The following is a 20,029-nucleotide window of genomic DNA, read 5'->3' as shown; positions in this document are numbered from 1 at the left end:
AATATGTACTATATCCGTTAAAGTACAGGTGCTACCCGTATTTTGTTTTAAAGAGCATATCAATTGTTTGGATAATGTACCATCGGAGACGATATTGCCCGGGACCCGCGAATGTCGACCGAATTTTATTGGCACGCTATATTCTGGGATCGGCCGCGCCGATCCCAGAATATAGCGTGCCTGCATTCGGAATGTGCATACGTGGCCCACTGTTTCCAGCGGTCGTGAACGCAGAGATGCAATTCGGTCGACGCTCGCACTTCCAGGGTACTTTTGTCCATGATAGGACATGTCCTTTAATGCAAATATTGTGAAGGCAGCTCATATCCGAAGCAGCAGGTCACCATTGGGAAAATTATCTTGCCAACGCAGGAAGACGACGACGCCGCTGACGGAGTGCACGCGCCTCGTATGGGCTCCGTATATTTCAAACTCTTGTGGCCAAACAATCACCGCTGGACCCAAACTAACGTCGGAACCAGCTTCCGGAAGTGGTCCGCTACCGATCAAGACCAGTCCCGACGCCAGGGACCCAGGACAAGGGTTTCTAGGACCACAATATTGCTAACCCTAACAAGATCTTCAGCTGCTCCGTCTGGCCGAGAAACAGGTGCGCCGCAGCTACGAAGGTGCGCGGCGTCGCTGTCGCAGTCCCGGCTCCCGGGGACTTCGCCCAACGACTGGCATCTCCGTGAGAGCAAGTAAGGGCAGCCGCTGCCCTCATTATGGAGGTAGCAGAGGTTGAAAGCACGGAAATAGCCTCCGAAGAAGTTACGGTTGAAGCAGGGTGGCTTGTCAGCCACCCTAAGCAACGACAGACTACGCAGGCATCATCCCTACTCATACACGGATCCCTCCGTGCAACAGCAAGCGCACGCACCGAGAGTACCGAGCAGTCCGCACTACGCCCATGCGCACCACGGCAACCACGACTTCCGAAGAACGATATCAAGATCGTCATACGCCCAAGAGACGGTTTCAACGTGCCCAAACTAGGAGACGCCCAGATACGCGACTCAAATTAAATTATGGGGTTTTACATGCCAAAACCACTTTCTGATTATGAGGCACGCCGTAGTGAAGGACTCCGGAAATTTAGACCACCTGGGATTCTTTAACGTGCGCCTAAATCTAAGAACACGGGTGTTTTCGCATGTCGCCCCCATCGAAATGCGGCCGCCGTGGCCGGGATTCGATCCCGCGACCTCGTGCTCAGCATCCCAACACCATAGCCACTGAGCAACCACGGGAAGTCCAGATACGCGACTGAATACTACAGATCATGGGCATTACAACCAAAGAAGCAGAGGACGACATTTACCGGTCATGCACGGATAATAACGTCATTGTAGTTAGCACACCAATCATGTCTAACGCCGAAAAATACTGCCGCATCCACAGTCTCCCTATCGGAGCAGTCCGCTACGCTGCCACAGCATACGTCACACCGCCGGAGGACACAGCCAAATGAGTCATACATAACATCCCTTCATATGACACGGAAGAAGACATTACCAACAGTCTCGTTTACAAGAAGAACCCTACGATTCTGCAGGCCCGACGCATGGGCAATACTAATTCAGTGCTCATCGTATTCGACGGAAAGCAAGTGCCGTACCATGTCTACTACCGCGGAGCAGAATACAAATGCTATCTACATAAGAAGCGCATCGAGGTCTGCGACATCTGCGGGACCGTCGGCCACAGGGCCGATGTATGCCCCACTCCAACCCAGTAGAAATGAAAGAGCTGTGACACAGTAAACCCACCGGCTGATCACCCCTGTCACCCTTGCTGCGCGCTCTGCGGCAAAGACCACCCGACTGGTGATAAGTCCTGCCATCGCCGCTTCCAGACACCACACCTCCTACTCCAACGACGATGGGAACGCCTACGACTGGGACAGCAAGGAGCTGACCAGGAGACGGGGCCATCGACTTGTGCAAATGGAGACTCAGCTCTGCCAACACCGAAGTCAACACCACAACCGCAGGCTCCCGAACGCAGCAATCCACGAGGACGCAGTCGGTCTCGCGGACGCAGCCGCTCCCGAGGTCGCAGTCAGTCACAAGGACGCAATCACTCCCGGAGCGGACCGGATTCAGCACCGCCGCAGCAGCAAGGAAACACAAGCCTTAGAACGACCAGAGTTAAAGCGAAAGACGCAGCCCCCAAGGTAAGCTGGGCCAGCATTGTCTCCCACACAGGTCACACCACACAACCTATAGCAACCCCGGTGAACACAGTTAGTGACGCTACCATGCACAGCTTTCATGCAGGAGCTCCGATCCTTACGTGTTCAAATACAAGACCTCAAGACAGAAAACGCTAAGCTCAAATCACAACTTGCAGACACACAACCCAAACACTTACCTTCAAATGCAGACATCCTTCCTGTCCCTGCAATAGATTGCCCGCAAACCACCCAACAACCAACCTCGCACAAACGCAAAGCTCTCGAACCAATCTCAAAAGCGGCAACACCAGCATACACTTCAGAAGGAAATGTTAACTGTGAGGCGCTCACTGAGCTGCAACAGTGGATAGAACGCAACCTCAACGAAGCATTAGACTGTAAGCTTGCCACATTGCTCGACGCCTCCATTGCAAAGGCTCTCGAACGCGCAATGGACAACCTCCTTACGGCGAAACTAGAAACGCTACTACTGCCCAGAATTGAGCAAGCCTTTGCGGCAAGAGAACAACAGCGACAGGAAAACATAGACGACACGCGCAAAGTGCTTCAAGACATGGTCGCGACTCTGGCTCAAGATCACAACACCCGTTTGACAGAATTGGAAAACACCCTACTCCGTCCCAGAGCAGGTCCCCTAAAGAAGCCGTAATCGCGTCCCGACAAAGATGGCTGCGAGTAATCCAGAATGTGCTACCTACTGCATTTGGCAGTGGAACTGCCGGGTCTTCCGTCGAAAACGAGCACACTTAGAGCAATACATTACCTCTCTCGCACCACATACTTCCCCCGATGTTATCGCATTACAAGATACCGGAGAAGCGGCTAAGCTGTCGGAATACGCGGCATACACCGCAGTTTGTGATGATAACCGCAGACCCCAAGTAACCACACTAGTTAAGCGAAACATTCCAGTTTTACAGCATCACACAGGCATTGATACAGCAGCCCACGTTTTTCTGGAGATCATCCCGTCTGCAAGGTGCAAGCAACAGAGCCTCTTCATCCTCAATGTGTACAGCAGCCCCAAAGAACAACATAGGTTTCTACGACTTTTCACCAAAGCAGATCAAGTAGCTAGGGGAGCCCCCCTGCTCATCGTAGGGGACCTAAACGCCCCTGCGGTGGCATAGGGATACCCAATGGACCGCCGAAAGGGAAGACAACTATGGCTTGACGGACAGAATCTAGGTCTTACTCTTGTCACGGATCCAACTTTTCCCACTCGTATGGGAAACAGCGTTAGCAGGGACACTACTCCGGACTTGACATTCGCAAAACGAATTCCACAAGCAGACTGGATCAACCCACAAGAGAACTTTGGCAGCGACCACTATTTAATCCAAACAACAGTTCGAGCGGGCCCGCGAAAGCCTAAGGGCCGTCAACTCCGCAGGACGAACTGGGACGCTTTCCGGCAGGCCAGAGCCCTCACCTCTTTCTCGGGTACCCAACCCCCTTTCGAAGATTGGGTCGCATCCTTGCTGAAGGACGCGAGCAAAGTCACTAAATTGGTGCCTGAGGAAGCCAATCTGCAGGAGGCAGACAGCAAGTTACTGCATATGTGGGAAGCCCTCGCCACTCTGCAACGCAGATACAAACACAACAAGCTCAACCGAACGCTCAGGAAACGTATTAGTACTCTCAGCCTTCACATCGAAGACTATGCACAACAACTTACTCGTCAAAATTGACGCAACACATGCGACACCATGAAGCGGCAACCAAACCTGCCCAAAACGTGGAATATCCTCCGTTGCCTCCTCGATCCGGCCAACAGGAAGAACACACAACAGCACAGCTTGCAAAAAATTATTCAGACCCATCCGGGCACGGACGCACAAGTTCTTCAAGAATTGATAGACCGATACATAGGACCTCAACCTACTACACCCGCTCCAGCATATACAGGCACCGCTAACGACCACCTGGACGCGCCCATACAAGCAGCAGAATCACGTGAAGCCATCCTCGCACTTCGCCCTAACTCAACCCCGGGACCTGATGGCATTACTAATAAAATGCTTCGCAACCTAGATGAGGATTTTATACTAGCCCTCACAGCTTATTTTACCACATACTGGGAAACTGGAAAGCTCCCCTCACAATGGAAAGAAGCCAAAATTATTATGATTCCCAAACCCGGGAAGCGCCTCCTACTCGAAAACCTCCGCCCTATCTCCCTGACTTCATGTATCGGAAAGGTCCTCGAACATGCCATCCTCACACGCTTACACAGACATATGAACGACAGCGACTTCTTCCCCAATACTATGGTTGGTTTCCGCCCGAAACTTTCTGCTCAAGATATCATGCTTCAGCTCAAGCACCAAATTATCGATGGCGACAAAAGCTCCAGGCTGGACACCAGAGCCATCTTGGGGCTAGACCTAACCAAGGCCTTCGATAACTTCACGCATGAGGCCACACTGAACCAAGTGGCACAACTCCAGGTTGGACAACGAACATATAACTACGTGAAGAATTTTCTTACAGGTCGCACGGCCACCATTACCATCGGAGGGTTGCAGTCCCCAATTATTCACTTCGGCAGCAAAGGCACGCCGCAAGAATCGGTTCTATCCCCTTTTCTGTTTAACGTGGCCTTGCTCGGACTACCGCCTGCATTAGCTAGCATACCCAACCTCAAGCATAGCCTTTACGCAGACGATATCACCCTGTGGGTCACCGGGGGCAGCGACGGGAACATCCAAGACACGCTGCAGCAAGCCATCAACGAGGTCGCTGCATACGTAGAACCGCACGGCCTGGCATGTTCCCCACAGAAATCGGAGCTTCTGTAGAAGCCTAATTGGGTAGGTTGATGTCCAGACCCTCACCCACCCGAGATAGAACTCCACGTTCACCAGCAACGCATTCCTACAGTACCTAGCATTCGTATCCTTGGCTTACGCATCCAACAAAACGGCAGAAACACGGAGATACTCAAGCAATTAGATAAACATGTACACCAAACCACTCGCCTCATTGCACGCACCGGAAATCGACATCACGGCATGAAAGAAAGCAACCTTATACGCCTGGTAACCACCTATGCCCTGAGCAGGATCACCTATGTCGCCCCGTACCTTAGCCTCAATGCAGCTGACAAGCTCAAACTCAATACCATGATCAAGAGGGCCTATAAACAAGCCCTACATCTTCCTATCACCACCTCTAATGAGAAACTGGACGCCCTCGGCATTCATAACACCATAGACGAGCTTATTGAAGCGCACCGTATTAGCCAATACGAACGACTCGCCAATTCCACCACGGGCAGGCACATTCTAGGCACCCTAGGCATAACCTACACCACCTAATTCGGACCAAAAGTACCCGTCCCTCCAAACATTCGTGCTCAGCTAGTTATCCCGCCAATACCTCGCAATATGCACCCTGAACACAATCCGGAGCGACGTGCAGAAAGAGCTAAACAACTACAAAAGCGCTACGACCAAGCCGCTGACGTAACCTACGTGGATGCAGCAGAGTACCCCAACCAAAACGCCATGGCGGTCGTTGCAGTCGCGGGTTCGCAGTACCGCCTCTCCGCGGCCGCATCAATATTCGCCACGCAACCCGAAGTAGGAGAAGAAACGGCCATCGCTTTGGCTTACGCGACTACCGATGCTCACTGCATCATCAGCGATTCAAAAACGGCCATTCGTAACTACGCAAGAGGACTGATAACACCCCAAGCGCAGAAGATTCTCTCTGGCACTCCTACCCCAAGCCAACGCCGTGTGCACATCATCTGGACCCCTGGTCACTCAGGTCTGGCTGGAAACGAAGCCGCTCACGATGCCGCCCGAGCTCTCGCACACCGGGCGCATCATCCTTCACCTGCGTCTTCCGATCCCGACCAGCCCTCTGTTGTGCATCGCGGTCACGCGCGGGACCGAATGATTACATTCAGAGAAATTCTCCTGCACTACCGCAGAGCGCGGTTACGCTACCCCCCAGCACACAAAACACTGAATAAGTCTCAATCCACCACTTGGCGACTCCTTCAGACACGAACTTTTCTGAACCCCGCGCGTTACAACCGCATGTACCCCGATGCATACTCCTCACTCTGCAAAGCGTGCAAGGCCCGCGATGACCCCGATCATATTATCTGGCAATGCCCCAAAGCCTCACCCACCAACACCTCCCGCACTAACACACGCATCATTAGTACGACCGAGCAGTGGGAGACATTGCTGCTCAGCATGGACCCAGAGGAGCAGCTCTGGGCCGTCCAGATGGCCGAAGACGCCGCCAGAAAGCAAGGACTGGCCGCCGTCTGAGGAAGGGGGGGATGGGGGTTAGTCTCCCGACCCCCGCCACCCCTCAACCCCATCAAGGACATAATAAAGTTTTATCTCTCTCTCTTGCCAACGCATTGATATAGCTGAAAAGATAAAACGTGCACTTTGTGTTATGAATGCATTGCATAGTATATATGCAACTACGACCGGCCTCATAATCAGATCGTTGGTTTCGCACGTAGGAAATCATAATTATTTTTGTAAATCCGTAGTGGCCCATCGTATACCATACGGTTAGTGTGATCACCTTTTGTGCCGTAGCGGTTAAGCGCGCCTAGATTTAGGCTGCGCGTAATGATGGGGCGCACTGCAAAATATATTTCGCCTCTTTGGGATTTGCGGAGAACGGCCAACCGATAAGTCGCAGCTTCCGCACGGTGACTGTACTACACGGATACACAGCACAAATGAACAGAGGTGTGGTAACGACGTCGCCAAAGAACACAGACGCCGACGGGCTCGCCTTATCGCCTATCACCGCCAAAACTACCGCAGTAAGCATCTTTACCTAGCGCGGCGCGTTTCCGTTGAAGGCGTACTGTACAATTTTAATTGGCGATAACCGAAACATGCCACCGTTCTCTGCTGCCTCTTTGAGCGGGACCGATACGAATGTGCGTTGCTTGCAGAAGCGAAAGGAGCGCCATTCGGCGCGTTGTCGCCTCGAGCACCGTTTGCGTCGCGAAGAATGACGCGTGCATGAAGCTAGCTCACTGCGCACACGCTACCGCGCAAAACGCGCAAGGGGGTGTACACGAAGTTTTGCACACAAATCGCGTGGGACGATCGGAGGCACGCCGGAGCGGCTAGCTTCAAAGAAGCGGTGCATGTTTTCACTCGTACAGGCACGCTCACGCTCGCATCGCTCTCGGCGTATCCTTAGGTCATTCCTTCTGCTGGACTTCTACCAAAAGATTCGATATCAGCTTGGTATCGGCTATGCACTGTCGCGGCTATGCACTGTCGCGTGGTCTCTGAAACATCGCTGTGCGTGTCTTAGCTAACATTTACCGTAGCAACCCATTTCTTCCTTTTCTAGACAGCACTCGTAAAGAGTCGCAAATTTTTACTTGCCAGTATAGTGTGTACTTCTATTTTGTGCGTAGTTATGTTCACTGTGTGGCAGATTCTGAATCCGCGCAATCTCATTTTCTGTCCGCATTCCCTTCTCGCAGGTTACGCATGCAGCAAATATCCAGATGCTAAAGTGTTCTACGCCAAGAGCAGCTTGGCGTTGTGCAAGAGACACCCGTTGATATGTGGCTGATTCACTAGCAAGCTCGCATCTCTGTTGCCACTCTCCATCAAGTGGGATTTTTAACTATTTTTTGTGCCGATGTGTGGTGCATGGAAGCATGGACGCTGTGAAGGCTTACTTTCGATTTGCTCTGGCCTTTAGTAGTGAAGGATGGGCTACCTTTTGAGGGGAGGTATTTCCTTTTGCTTGCGAGAATGTTTACCAGCCTAACCAAGTGATGCGTGCGTACTGGAAACAGCAGCGCCAACAGAGGCGGACGACAGACGACGAAATACGTAGGAGCACACATGAGCGCAAGTTTATTTTTGAAGACAGAGGTATTAAAGACACTGGTCAACTTGACAAAGGTAAGGAGCCGTGCATGCGTGGTAGAAACAGCCACGAGCGACAAGAAAAGAAATATGAGAAAGCCATGTCGTAGAATAAACATGCGCGAAAAACGAGAACTATCGGACAAATCATTCGAAAAAGCGAAGTATTTGTCCGATGAGTGATACTACCCAACGAGAAATACTCTTGAGAACTTGCAAGTCTTTCCCACGAAGGGCAACAGATAACTTGGTTATGCAATTGTTTCGTTTGTGATCAATAAATATTGCTTCTGGAACTCCTCTGGTGTTGAGACCAGAACACAAGAGGACTTATGGAAGAATTATTTATTGATCACGAAGAAAAATTCATACGCAAGATTTCTGTGACCCTTAGTGGGAAAGAGTTGCTGCAGTATTTCTCGTTAATATCACTTACAGGACAAACCTTTCAGTTTTCATGTGTTTTTTTTTTTTTTTGTCGCACATGTTTGTTCTACAGGACATGTCTTTCGGTCCTTTTTTGTTGTGCCGCGCCGTTTCTGCTGCACATCAATGGCTTTTTCTTTGTGAAGTTGGCCAATATGTTTCAAATCTTTGTCTTCACGAATACACTGCTAGTTGAGTCAGCGTTCATGTGTGTTCCTACCTTAATTCACCCTTCTCGTCTCTGTTTGGGTGGTTGTCAAATATGAATGCACACCGAATTGGCGAAGTGTCCATAGAATTGATACATTAAATATTTGCGCTGTTTATTTCAGGAAGAACGCTATAGGGTCTTATCTCCTCTATTTTTAAGACTGATGTACATTTTTCTAGTTCAACTTCAAGGAGTCCCCTGAGGAAGCCAATAAGAGTGATGGTAACTTCATTTGTGTAGGATTTATGAATTTCATCCATTCAAGGCATGACATGTCACATGCGTGTAGGTATGCAAGTATTCGTACTTTTTAAACATACTAAGCTCTAATTTTTGGTTCTCATGACGCTGCGTTGTACTGTGCTGCATTCTCCAGGCGCTGGAACCTTCTTTTATGGAGTCAGTGCATGTGTTCTTCTTGTATATATTGGAGAAAGAATTGTCTTGAGCTTAAATATGTATGTATATAACTTGTATTTTTTTTTTTGAACACGGGTGCTGTATCTCCCTTCGTCTTTGTTACTGCGTTGTCCCAATTTTTATGCAACTTTTATGTATTTTATGCAATAACATTCTCGTAGCATTTTAATAACATTTTACCTGCGCAAGTGAGGTCATTGATTTTTCGTATACGCATTTGCGTTTTTCACTGTCTCACCAATCTGGCTGTGCAGCCATTGAAACCTTTTCCAATCCTTTATGACTATTTCTGGGGTACTTGATACTGCAAGTGCAGGTGACCATCTATTTGGCTCTTTGGAATTGTGTTAGCCGTGTGTTACTACCAATTTTCTGGGCTAAATATTTATTTTTTCTCTTATCGTTCAGGGTTTTAGCCTTGCCTTATCTCTTTAGTGACTGAGGTACCACTTAGTGGCTGGGTATAGTGAAAACGACCCCAAAAAAGTGCTCTAATAAGCTTTGTGCAAGTCCAGAAAAATTAACTGATAATGAGCTCACCAGATTAAGGAAATACCACCACCAAACTCTTCTGTACCTCAATTTAACATATGCAAATGGTGCACTGTTCTTGCAAACCTGCCTCGTCAGAAACATGATTCAGGTGTTCACCATGCTCGACAACTTTCTAAATAATGTCTCATGAATTAATAGCTAAGTTGAGTGATGTTATGTTATAAAATAATTGGGCAACCTGAAGATATATACATCTCGAAGACAAAAAGCTCAGACAAGTCTACTTTGGTACTCCATTAAATTTTAATCGCGGTGAAAGACGTGTGCTAAAGCTTGTAATAGTTACGTGAAGTCACTTGTTTCAGGTCTCTTATTTTGCCTTCTCACAGTCAGCCGTAACTGTTCCTGTGATGGATTAGTGTGCGAAACATTTCAATGTAACGTATTCAGATGTCTTGTGTGTCTTCACACGCAAGCAGCTTCAAGTGTTCATGTGTTCAAAGTTGGTTCTCAAAAGGGTATGCTTAAGCCCTGCCTTTTGAGTCGCTTTGCCTTCCAGTCACAAACTTAAATCGCATGTGAAGACCGCAATGGTCGTTTTGATTGAATTCACATGTATAGGTTTTTCAGATGTATTTACACTGTTAGGAGTGCTGTAGTTACTAGCCTATGTCTCCATGTTCGATGTAGTGGTGCCTTATTTACCGTAATAATGTTTCATGGGCACGCATCTTTAGTGTAAATAAAGGTACTTCAAACTGATCAGTCTCTCCTTTGCTTTTGTTTGTGTTTGTGAAAGTTATGAGCAGGGACCGAGGCATGCAAGTGTGAATAGCAAAGCAATTTCAATATATGAATAAAAATCCACTAGTCGAACGAAATGTCAATCATATTTCAATGCAGACTTCTGAAATCTCAATGACAGCTCAACTGGGCCACAATGTACTTTTCAGTGCGGTGACAACGATAACTCTATGACAGGTCAACAGAACTACCACGACGTGAATTCAATGCAGCATCAATGGTAGCCCAACAACCATTCAACAAAATGAACACAACGAGCCGTCTAAGCGCAATGGAATTTCAATGGTAACATAACAATTATTCAACATTGATACACCCAATGGTGTTTCAATTAAATTTCAGTGGCCAATATTCAAGACCACTCAAAAGTCAGCCCAACAATTCTCCAACAAGATTTCCACAATTTCTCATAGAAAAACTCAACATTGACCAATAATAATTCATTGCCTTCTCAATAATTTTTTTGTACGGGGCCACCGCAAGGTCATTATCACTTGCACGACCAAATAAAGTAAAAACTAAAGAAAAAATATACAACACAAGAAATGATTGTGTATTCCTTCGTATTCCACCTAAATGTCATATTTATAATTCTAGGTATAATTATATGCGAAAAAGCTTATCGCAACATAATTTATACCACCATAGCAGATTTTCTGGTCAGCATACCACCTTGTCTGGAGAAATTTACACGTTAGTTAACGACATCCGTTTTGACACGAATGCCTGAATAAATAGATATTCAATGAAACGATCAATTTAGAAGCACTGTTCTATGGTGCTAGGAGCGTAGTGGAAAAAGTCGGCAGAAACGCAGGCTAGAGAAGTACCATGCCCGCAGTTATACTTTCAGCGGCAACGGTGTCACTATAAATGCGCAATACAAGCGGAATGTCTCCTCAATTTATTTTAAAGCATGCTGGTGTACAAAATGTTGTGAACACAAGTAATTAGCTGCAGGCCTCTCTGGAGAGGCTGCTGTCACTGCTGCGGAATGAATACTTTGAGCACGTGCCTGCCATTTCTTAAACACGAGTGCCCAGGTAACGCATCAGTGATACTTCCATACTTTTACCCTTTTTTTTCTTGATCATTACGCCATTTTTATTTTAGGACCATAGCATACCTCACTTCTCGTTTCATGATTTTAGCACATGTGTATTTTACGTACTTACACAGTGACAAATTTTAGGCCCTTTCATGAACCATTATTCACACCTTGCACCATCTGTCTCGCCCTCTTTGGACAGAACTGGCCTTCGCCGCTTAAAACTCAATCATTGAACGTTCAGTGGCGGCGTCTGAAATCGGTGCGACACATTTTGATAAAATACGAACGCAATCCTAAACGTTTGATGGTCACCTGTATATTCATCCATTACTTATGACATGACGCAGACTTTCGCTGCGAGAGTTTACAATGACATAGTAGCAATAAATGATAACGAACTGCTACTTTCAACCCGAGCGAAACTATCTTCAATGAATATCTTTTACATCTAATATAGCAATCAGCGCCGCTTATTCCTCAGCCACTTCAACGACGACACAGATGCCAGTACCTCAACGCGCTGCGATGGTTCTTTCCTGAACGCATCATCCCATGAGATAATGTCGACTGCATCTGTTGCACTCCATTTCTATGCAGATGCATTTTTCTACTCCAACCTTGAAAGACACGTAAATATCGCGAGCCAGCAACACGCATTTGGATATCGCCGCAGCAGCGTGCTTGGAAAACGAGAGGCAGTCATTTACGAAGTCGAAGTGGAGAACACAACAAACGCCGACGTGTCCTAAATTGTAATCTGTGGTTGAATTCTGGAAAAACATTTTTCTTGAAATAGGAATAACGCAAATGCCATAGTTGTACTATCGATACGCTCTATAGAGTTCTCAAAATTCCGTCGTTCAGCTAACCAAGTGCTAAACCAATAAATTTTTTCTGAAATAAATTTTTATGCTTGTTTATCTTAATTCACTCTCCTTCCAAGAAGGAGTTTTGATATTTCTTTTACGAGAAGTACGTGTAGGCCTTGTTCGTTTAAAAAAAAACGTGGTGCGAAAGCGTGCAAGACATTCCCCATTTCCTCATTTGAGTACTTTATTGCATGAGATGTAGGCGTTGTCGCAAAGAAACTTGAAGCCCGTTCATCTTCAATCAGTGCCGCTTCACTTCTTGCGGCCGATTCCGTCAGTACCTCCAACACCACCGCCTAGAGCGGCAGCTTCATTGGGGGCCATGATGATCATTGCTGAAAACGCAGAATGCATTACAGGGATGGTTAGTAAGTTACGCCTCCGTTTAAGACGGCATACCACCTTGTCTGGAGAAATTTACACGTTAGTTAACGACATCCGTTTTGACACGAATGCCTGAATAAATAGATATTCAATGAAACGATCAATTTAGAAGCACTGTTCCATGGTGCTAGGAGCGTAGTGGAAAAAGTCGGCAGAAACGCAGGCTAGAGAAGTACCATGCCCGCAGTTATACTTTCAGCGGCAACGGTGTCACTATAAATGCGCAATACAAGCGTCTCAAAAAAGGCGTTCTCAGTATTCACAATAGCGCAATATAAGGGTAATAACAAACTGTCGTCTAGTAATGAAGCTTCTATTATATCTGAAACATAAAAGGAATAGAGGACAGAACTGCATTTCAAACACACATTTTACATCATGTTGATAGAAAATGACAAGGGACAATATATATCAGTTCCAGCAGTTACCCTCCAGCACACTGGATGTGCTCAGTACAGAAAACACAGCTGAAATAAAACACTAAAATTTAAGGCGTGTTTACAGATCGAGACACTGCAAAATACGTCTGATGAAAAAGAACTGCTTGCATATTACGACTGATTTGGAAACTCTACATCCGCATTTTGTAAAGCATTCTCTAAACACCATCAGATGGGCTAAGAAAACATAATCGCTTGTTTACCAGCGATATTTTCTTCAGAATATCACGAGAGGCTATTACGGGATCTGGTTGTATCGGACTAACTGCGACCTCGAGAAGCTTCATTGTCATACATATAGCATATTCATTAAATATTTGGTAACTGTCCCGGTTAGATTCATAATTAATGAAGCACAAGTATAAAAGGCGAAGGGGACACTCGTAACAATATGACCACGCGCGGTAATAATCATGAATCAATGCCATTTACCCCAATTTACCATTCGCCTAAACCAGGCTCTGATTGTGAGGCACGCGGTAGTATAGAACAGCGCTATAATTTTCGCCACATGGAGGTCTTTAACGAGCCCGCACAATACAGGACACGGGCGTTCCCGGATTTTGACCTCATACAAAAGCCGCTACTGTGGTCAGGATTAGATCCTACGACCTTGTGCTTACGAGAGCAAAACTAGAGGCGCTACGCTATAAGCGTAAAGTCCATAAGCGTAACCTCGAGAAGCAATAGCATTTATGATAAACTAACACCACTGACATATATATATATATATATTTATATTTATATATATATATATATATGTATATATATATATATATGGCCTGGTATATGCACCTAAAGCAATGGCAACTGCTGCGAGGAGGTCCATTCCCAATCGACGGTTCATCTTGACTGGAGCTGGTGAAGAAAATAAATACGTTCTTTTCAGAGACAAATAAAACATAAAACATAAAAACAAAAAAGCTTCAGGCGAAAATATGTACATTTACAGGTTTTCCATTATTTCACCAAATCTATGGTTCTCTTTTTTTTAAACGTGAAGTGAGAAAGGAAAGGCAAATTAGATTTGTCTTCATGGTTGCAACAAACTTTGAAGGTTGTGAAGGGGGTGTTCATTTTCTTTTCCGAATAAATATATGAAAATACCGAAGTTACATGTGCAGGCAAAAGCAATGACCTTGTAGTAATGAACAATAGTGAATGCATTTGCAATTATTCACATTAGGTTGCCAGTCAGAATTGCAAAATTAAGCTGAGCTGCAGGGAATTCAAGTTTGTTTGGCAGAAATGTTACGACCAGGACAGCTTTCGTGCAAATCGACTTTAATTGCGATACAAAGGGCTCGGGCCTTTCTACTAATGTTTGCCCGAAAGGTACGTTAACAAGCTTCGCCGTATTCGTACCTCAAACGCCTATGCAAGTTTCCTCACCTAAATGTCTTTTATAGCGCAATTTTCTGGCCATGTACAGGCGTACACTGGCACCCCAGTTTGTGACCTCCAAATTACATGTGTCGCAGTCTTTTAAAGAGAAAATTATGAATGACGTCTCTTTCGTGTACCACACTCTGCATCTACCACATCTCCGCAGTAAATTTTCATGTAGAAAAAATTACACACGTAGAAAAAACTCACAGCTTGCAACTTTGCTCTCCCGACAGACCCAGTCGCAGAGCGTGGTCACCCACAGCAACCCGACAGGGCAGCCTCTATTATAAAGTCGTCTGCTCAATATCAACTTGACGATTATGCGTAATCTGACAGAAAATTCCCTCACGCGTGGCCATTGCTCAGAATGAACAGGCCGTGACGCTCATCTCGGACAAAGGAGTGCTTCGTTCGCCGGGAACTTTGCTGCTTACTCAGTGATTATCGTCTGCTCATCCGCCGCGACCTACTTCAACGTTACGCTCATAAATGTTAGTGAGTTTAAAAATATCCCCCACATTTTTATGTAGGCATCTTACCTCGCCGCCTTGAGCTATTTTATTGATGATTCGTGTTGGGTATATCCAAGGTTATATAAATATACAAATTTATATATATATATATATATATATATATATCTTTCTACCGCACACAGCCGACTGCATTTTAAGCTGGAGACAAATAACTTTGCTTACAATGTGCGCCAGCTACTGCCAATAAAACTGACGCCTGATGGTTTCGTGACACCCATGCGCGGGTTTTTCTTCTGCTGTTCTGAACCTATTGATTTTTTATTATCTTGACCTTCAGCACTCACTATGCGGCGCCCTGCATTCGGCTGTTATTCGCACACAATTGCTTTTCTATGCACAATTTAGCTTCTACAGCAGGCCGGTGTTGTACTCCTCCTGCCAACTACTCTCTCTCTTATCACTATGAATAATTTTTGTAGGCAAATATATATTATTATTATCATTATTATTATTATTATTATTATTGTTGTTGTTGTTGTTGTTGTTGTTATTACGATGTCCCGCATAACATGGACAGCAGGAAAGCAGCTCGAGTTCCAGTTTCTCCGCTCAGCAGACAAAATTTTAAAGCATTGCAGCTTCAAGTCCACAATTGCAACAGGTGCATTCTCGCGACTAATTAAAGTCTGAATAAACGTATTCCCTCAATTCGCCATCTTGATTGGTATTTTTCTTGCAAATAGTATCCTCCTCTTCAGGTAACAAACCTGACGACACCTAGTACCACTGTATCCTGAATTCTATTTTTAAAAGTGTCTGACTGACGCTAAACTTTCTATTGCCTTTAAGAGCAGATGTGGAAAACATGATTGACAAGCAACTTTACTAGCTACCAACGTTAGTGGTTTGGCTTCGCAAGCTTGTAATCAGCATGGTCTCTAATCCCCACGGTCAAGATGACTTTTAGAGAACGATATACCGTCACACTAATTTGCTTTGAAAATGATTCTTATGAAACTAGGACTGTGGCAAAGAAATCCTTTGAGCCTTTGGCAGAAGACGTTCCTTTTGTTACAGTGAAATGTTGTCCCCTCTGTTTACTTTCATCACGTTACTCAAGCATACAAACACAGCTTGTGTCTCGCATCACACTTATTTAGGAAAATTGTACATCATCCTCTAAGGGACACACAGCTGACCACATAAACACAATGTGTTTGATTGCCACAAGTACTGAAGCACAGTTCTTTACTCGAGGGTGATATGATAACATGATAATAATATCTATGATAATAAGAAATGAATGTCGTGAGAAGACTGACGCGTGTAACAGCTTTAGCATCTGTACTGTTTCCACGTTGCAGCGTCGTCATGATGCGTGAGAGACATGATTGGAGCTGTTAATATTTACGATAACGAGAGCCTGAAAGCTACTTTAATACTTCGCACAATATTACAGACGTGCAAATGATGACGGAAGAGGAAAAGGGAATGAGTAAACTTTAGAGATAATGCCATTGCGCAACTGAATCTTCTAGTCCGAATATGCAGACTTGTGTAAACCATGCGTAACAAGCCCAAAATTTGCCCATCTACACAGAGACCTAATCTATGTGTTACGCTAGAAGTGTAGTGAGCCGCTTCCTCACCTGTTGTTGTACAACAAGCCTTCAACGATGCTGGCAGGAATGGTTTGTGTAATGGAAGGTCCCTTTCAGTTGACCTTAAATACTAGGAAGGATTGTTCATGCATATGCATTAGGCTAAATGTTACAAGCAAAACACAGCGTAATTAAAAACGAACGCAACACTCATGACAGGTTTCACTCAAAGTTTCATCTTATTTACATGCAGAGCTTTTCATGTGCAGCCAATGTTGTAAAAGTTGATTGCAAGAAAAAAAGGAAAGCTTTGTGCATAATTCAATAAAGCTATTTTCACTCTACCTTTCTCTCTCTCACTCTGGCTACAGTAACTAAAATTGCCGTAGTAATGAGATAATTTTGGTAGGTACACCAGCTCACCTTCGGATGGAACACTGACACATGAATAAAAGAACGCCCTGCAAGCAATTTTAGAAAAAAAATTAAGTGACTAAACAATGCGCAAGTTTTACCGAACCGAATAGAATCGCACGAATGGCACTCTCTCATTCTAAAGAAGATTTTTATTTGAAATTGGCGCGTGTTTGATCAGTTGTTTATTTGAGCAAACTGCATAAACCTGAAAGACCTCAAAAAGGGAGCAAGAAAACTTTTGCGCACTAGTATACGATCAACACGGTCAAAAAGAACGTGCTGGAGACAAAGGAGAATGAACGTGAATATATATAAGAATATCATTATTTCGATACTGCAGCCGTTCTGAACCTATCCAGCAATTTAGACTTTTGATCCCGGCAATGTATGTATCTATCGATACACACACAAACACACACACACACACACACACACAAACACACACACATATATATATATATATATATATATATATATATATATATATATATATAAATATATATATATATATATATATATATATATATATATATATATATATATATATATATATATATATATATATATACACCCATCTTTATATGTCGCTGATTACGCTGACCTACTGGACCAAGTAGTGTACCTATTTTAGCTACAGCCCATGGGCTCCTGGTGGTGATAAGCTGTGGCCGTATCGGCGTCATTCTAGATTCGGTACATCGTACTCTCGTCATACCGTCATTTTCACGGCTTCTGCCATGACCCAGCGACTCAAGGTGCTTGATAGTTTGAGCCACTAGATAAAGGCGCGCAGTAGTGATGCCGACGTCATCATTCCATCCCTTAGAACGAGAGAAAGCTGAGCTAGTTGGTAAGGATTTATTATACAAAAAAGGTGAGGCGTGCAGACAGGACACAAGAGAAGTGGACAACACGAACGCCGACTATCAACAAAAGGGAGCACGGGGGCGAAAAAAGAAAGAAGAGAAAAACTCATCCGCGCAAGCTCTGGAATGGTATCACCACGTGTCAGTTGGGTACATGGGCCGGTCTACGTGTGAGATAGCTGATAAGGCACTTCACTCTTAGGCAAAGTTACTCCCTTTGGAGTGCCCCTTCTGCCACACAACGATAATGGTCATCTGCCTTGATGCGTTTCCTTTCTTTAACGCTGCGGTCCCGGTACTCTCCAGTAACGAACGGCATGCGCCTTATCAGCATGATAGCATTCCCGACAGGAAAGTATCGGGCGCGGCATTTTCAAGAAAGGAAACGCATCAAGGCAGATGACGATTATCGTTGTGTGGCAGAAGGGCACTCGAAAGGGTGTAAACTTTTCCTAGAGTGTTCATCTCTTCCTTATGTAAAGTAATTGAAGGTTGACTCAGGCACGCACTTCCATCATTGTAGATGTGCCATGCCTCTACCGTAAGACGTGTATCTTCATTCTCGTGAATATAATGTGTCGCGCATTCATCTTACGCTGGGGTGCAGTCACAATCTTGGCAATGAAGGCAAAGATTAGAAGGCGATCCGCCGGTTAGGAACCTTTTATGTTCTATTAGCCTCTGATTGATACACCGCCCCGCTTGCCCTACGTAAAATTGGCCACAGCAAAAGGGAACATTATATGACAGTCAGTGAAACCGTTGTTCTTATTGTGCTTCACTGGACAAATATCTGTTCTTTTTCTGCCTTTTACCTGCTCCTTCTTTTTCTGCACGGCAGCGCATCTCTTACCTAACTCATTGGGAGCAGTGAAAGCAACATTAACATCATATCTGCTTGCAACTTTTTAAGCCTGTGCGATACTGAATGAATGTACGGAATAGCCACTGCTCTTTTTTTTTTTTTGCCATTACACTTTCTGTAATCATGTCCGTCCCCCTCGAAACAGACATCTTTAGGCGTTCAGCCACAGTGGCCACTGCTACGCTAGGAAAACCTGCTTCTAATACGCGCCGGACCTGCGCATTAAAACTGGCGCTCATTTTGCGCATGCACGATCTGCTGAGAGAAGACCTAATGCACAACATGGAAATTCCGTTTGTTACTATATTGTAATGCTTGGATTGATAGTTTTACGCGTCTTATGGTAGAGGCATGGCATATCTATAATGATGGAAGTGCGTGCGTGAGTCAACCTTCGATTACTTTACATAAGGAAGAGAGTATGTGCCTTAACAGCAATCTCTCACATAGACCGGCACACGTGGCCGACTGACACGTGGTGATACCATTCCAGAACTTGCGCTGATGAGTTTTGTGTCTTCTTTCGTTTTTCGCCTCGGTGCCTTCTTCAGTTAATAGTTGGCGTTCGTGTTGTCCACTTCTCTTGTGTCCTGTCTGCACGCCTCACCTGTTTTGCATAATCATTCCACGCCTGTCCTTTCAGCTTTGTAATCCGACACTTCCTGTGCGGAGACCCAGTGGTCCATGTCGTATATTATTCTTGGCCTCCAGGATTGATTTTTCGTCTCGTGATACCGTTGTAGCCGACGCTTCGTCCTCGTTGCGACTTTGTCTCAGACTATCGTCAGGGTGCTGTCTTTGCGCTGTCGTTTGATCGCTGTTAGCACTTCACTTGCGTCAAGCCATTGCCGTCATGTTCATCGTCAGACCCCTTTATCTCACTTTCTTTTTCATTGTATTGTAATTATTCTGTGGTAATTGAAATGAATATGCTAGCGTTCTCATGCCGTCATATTCTTAGAATCAATATGAGGCCTGTATAGAGAGGTTGTCATAATGCCTTTGTACTCAGGTGACCATTGTTACCCCAGCTTCATGATCCGGATTTCCTTATGCGGTCGTCATCATACAGCCTTCCTGATACCGTTATCGTCACGCCATTTTACCGCGACAGCGTTAAGGAACTCGTGTCGCAGAAAAGCCGGTGTCATCGGTGTCGGTGTTGGCATTTGCGGCGTTGACCGTCAGCGAAAAATCTTGTAAGGCTATTCATAAATGAAAACAACTTGCAAGATGGGCTGG

General features: G+C 45.3%; 1 pseudogene; it reads left to right on the top strand.

Moving 5' to 3' along the window:
• Positions 1–725: 725 nt before the first annotated feature.
• The window catches only part of LOC126523373 (uncharacterized), a 58,846-nt pseudogene continuing 39,542 nt past the window's right edge, over positions 726–20,029 (top strand).

This window comes from Dermacentor andersoni, chromosome 6 (assembly GCF_023375885.2).
Source record: "Dermacentor andersoni chromosome 6, qqDerAnde1_hic_scaffold, whole genome shotgun sequence".
In the NCBI taxonomy this organism is placed as follows: Eukaryota; Metazoa; Arthropoda; class Arachnida; order Ixodida; family Ixodidae; genus Dermacentor; species Dermacentor andersoni.
The sequence above is the reverse complement of the archived record's forward strand: the minus strand, read 5'-3'. Positions and strand labels throughout refer to the sequence as shown.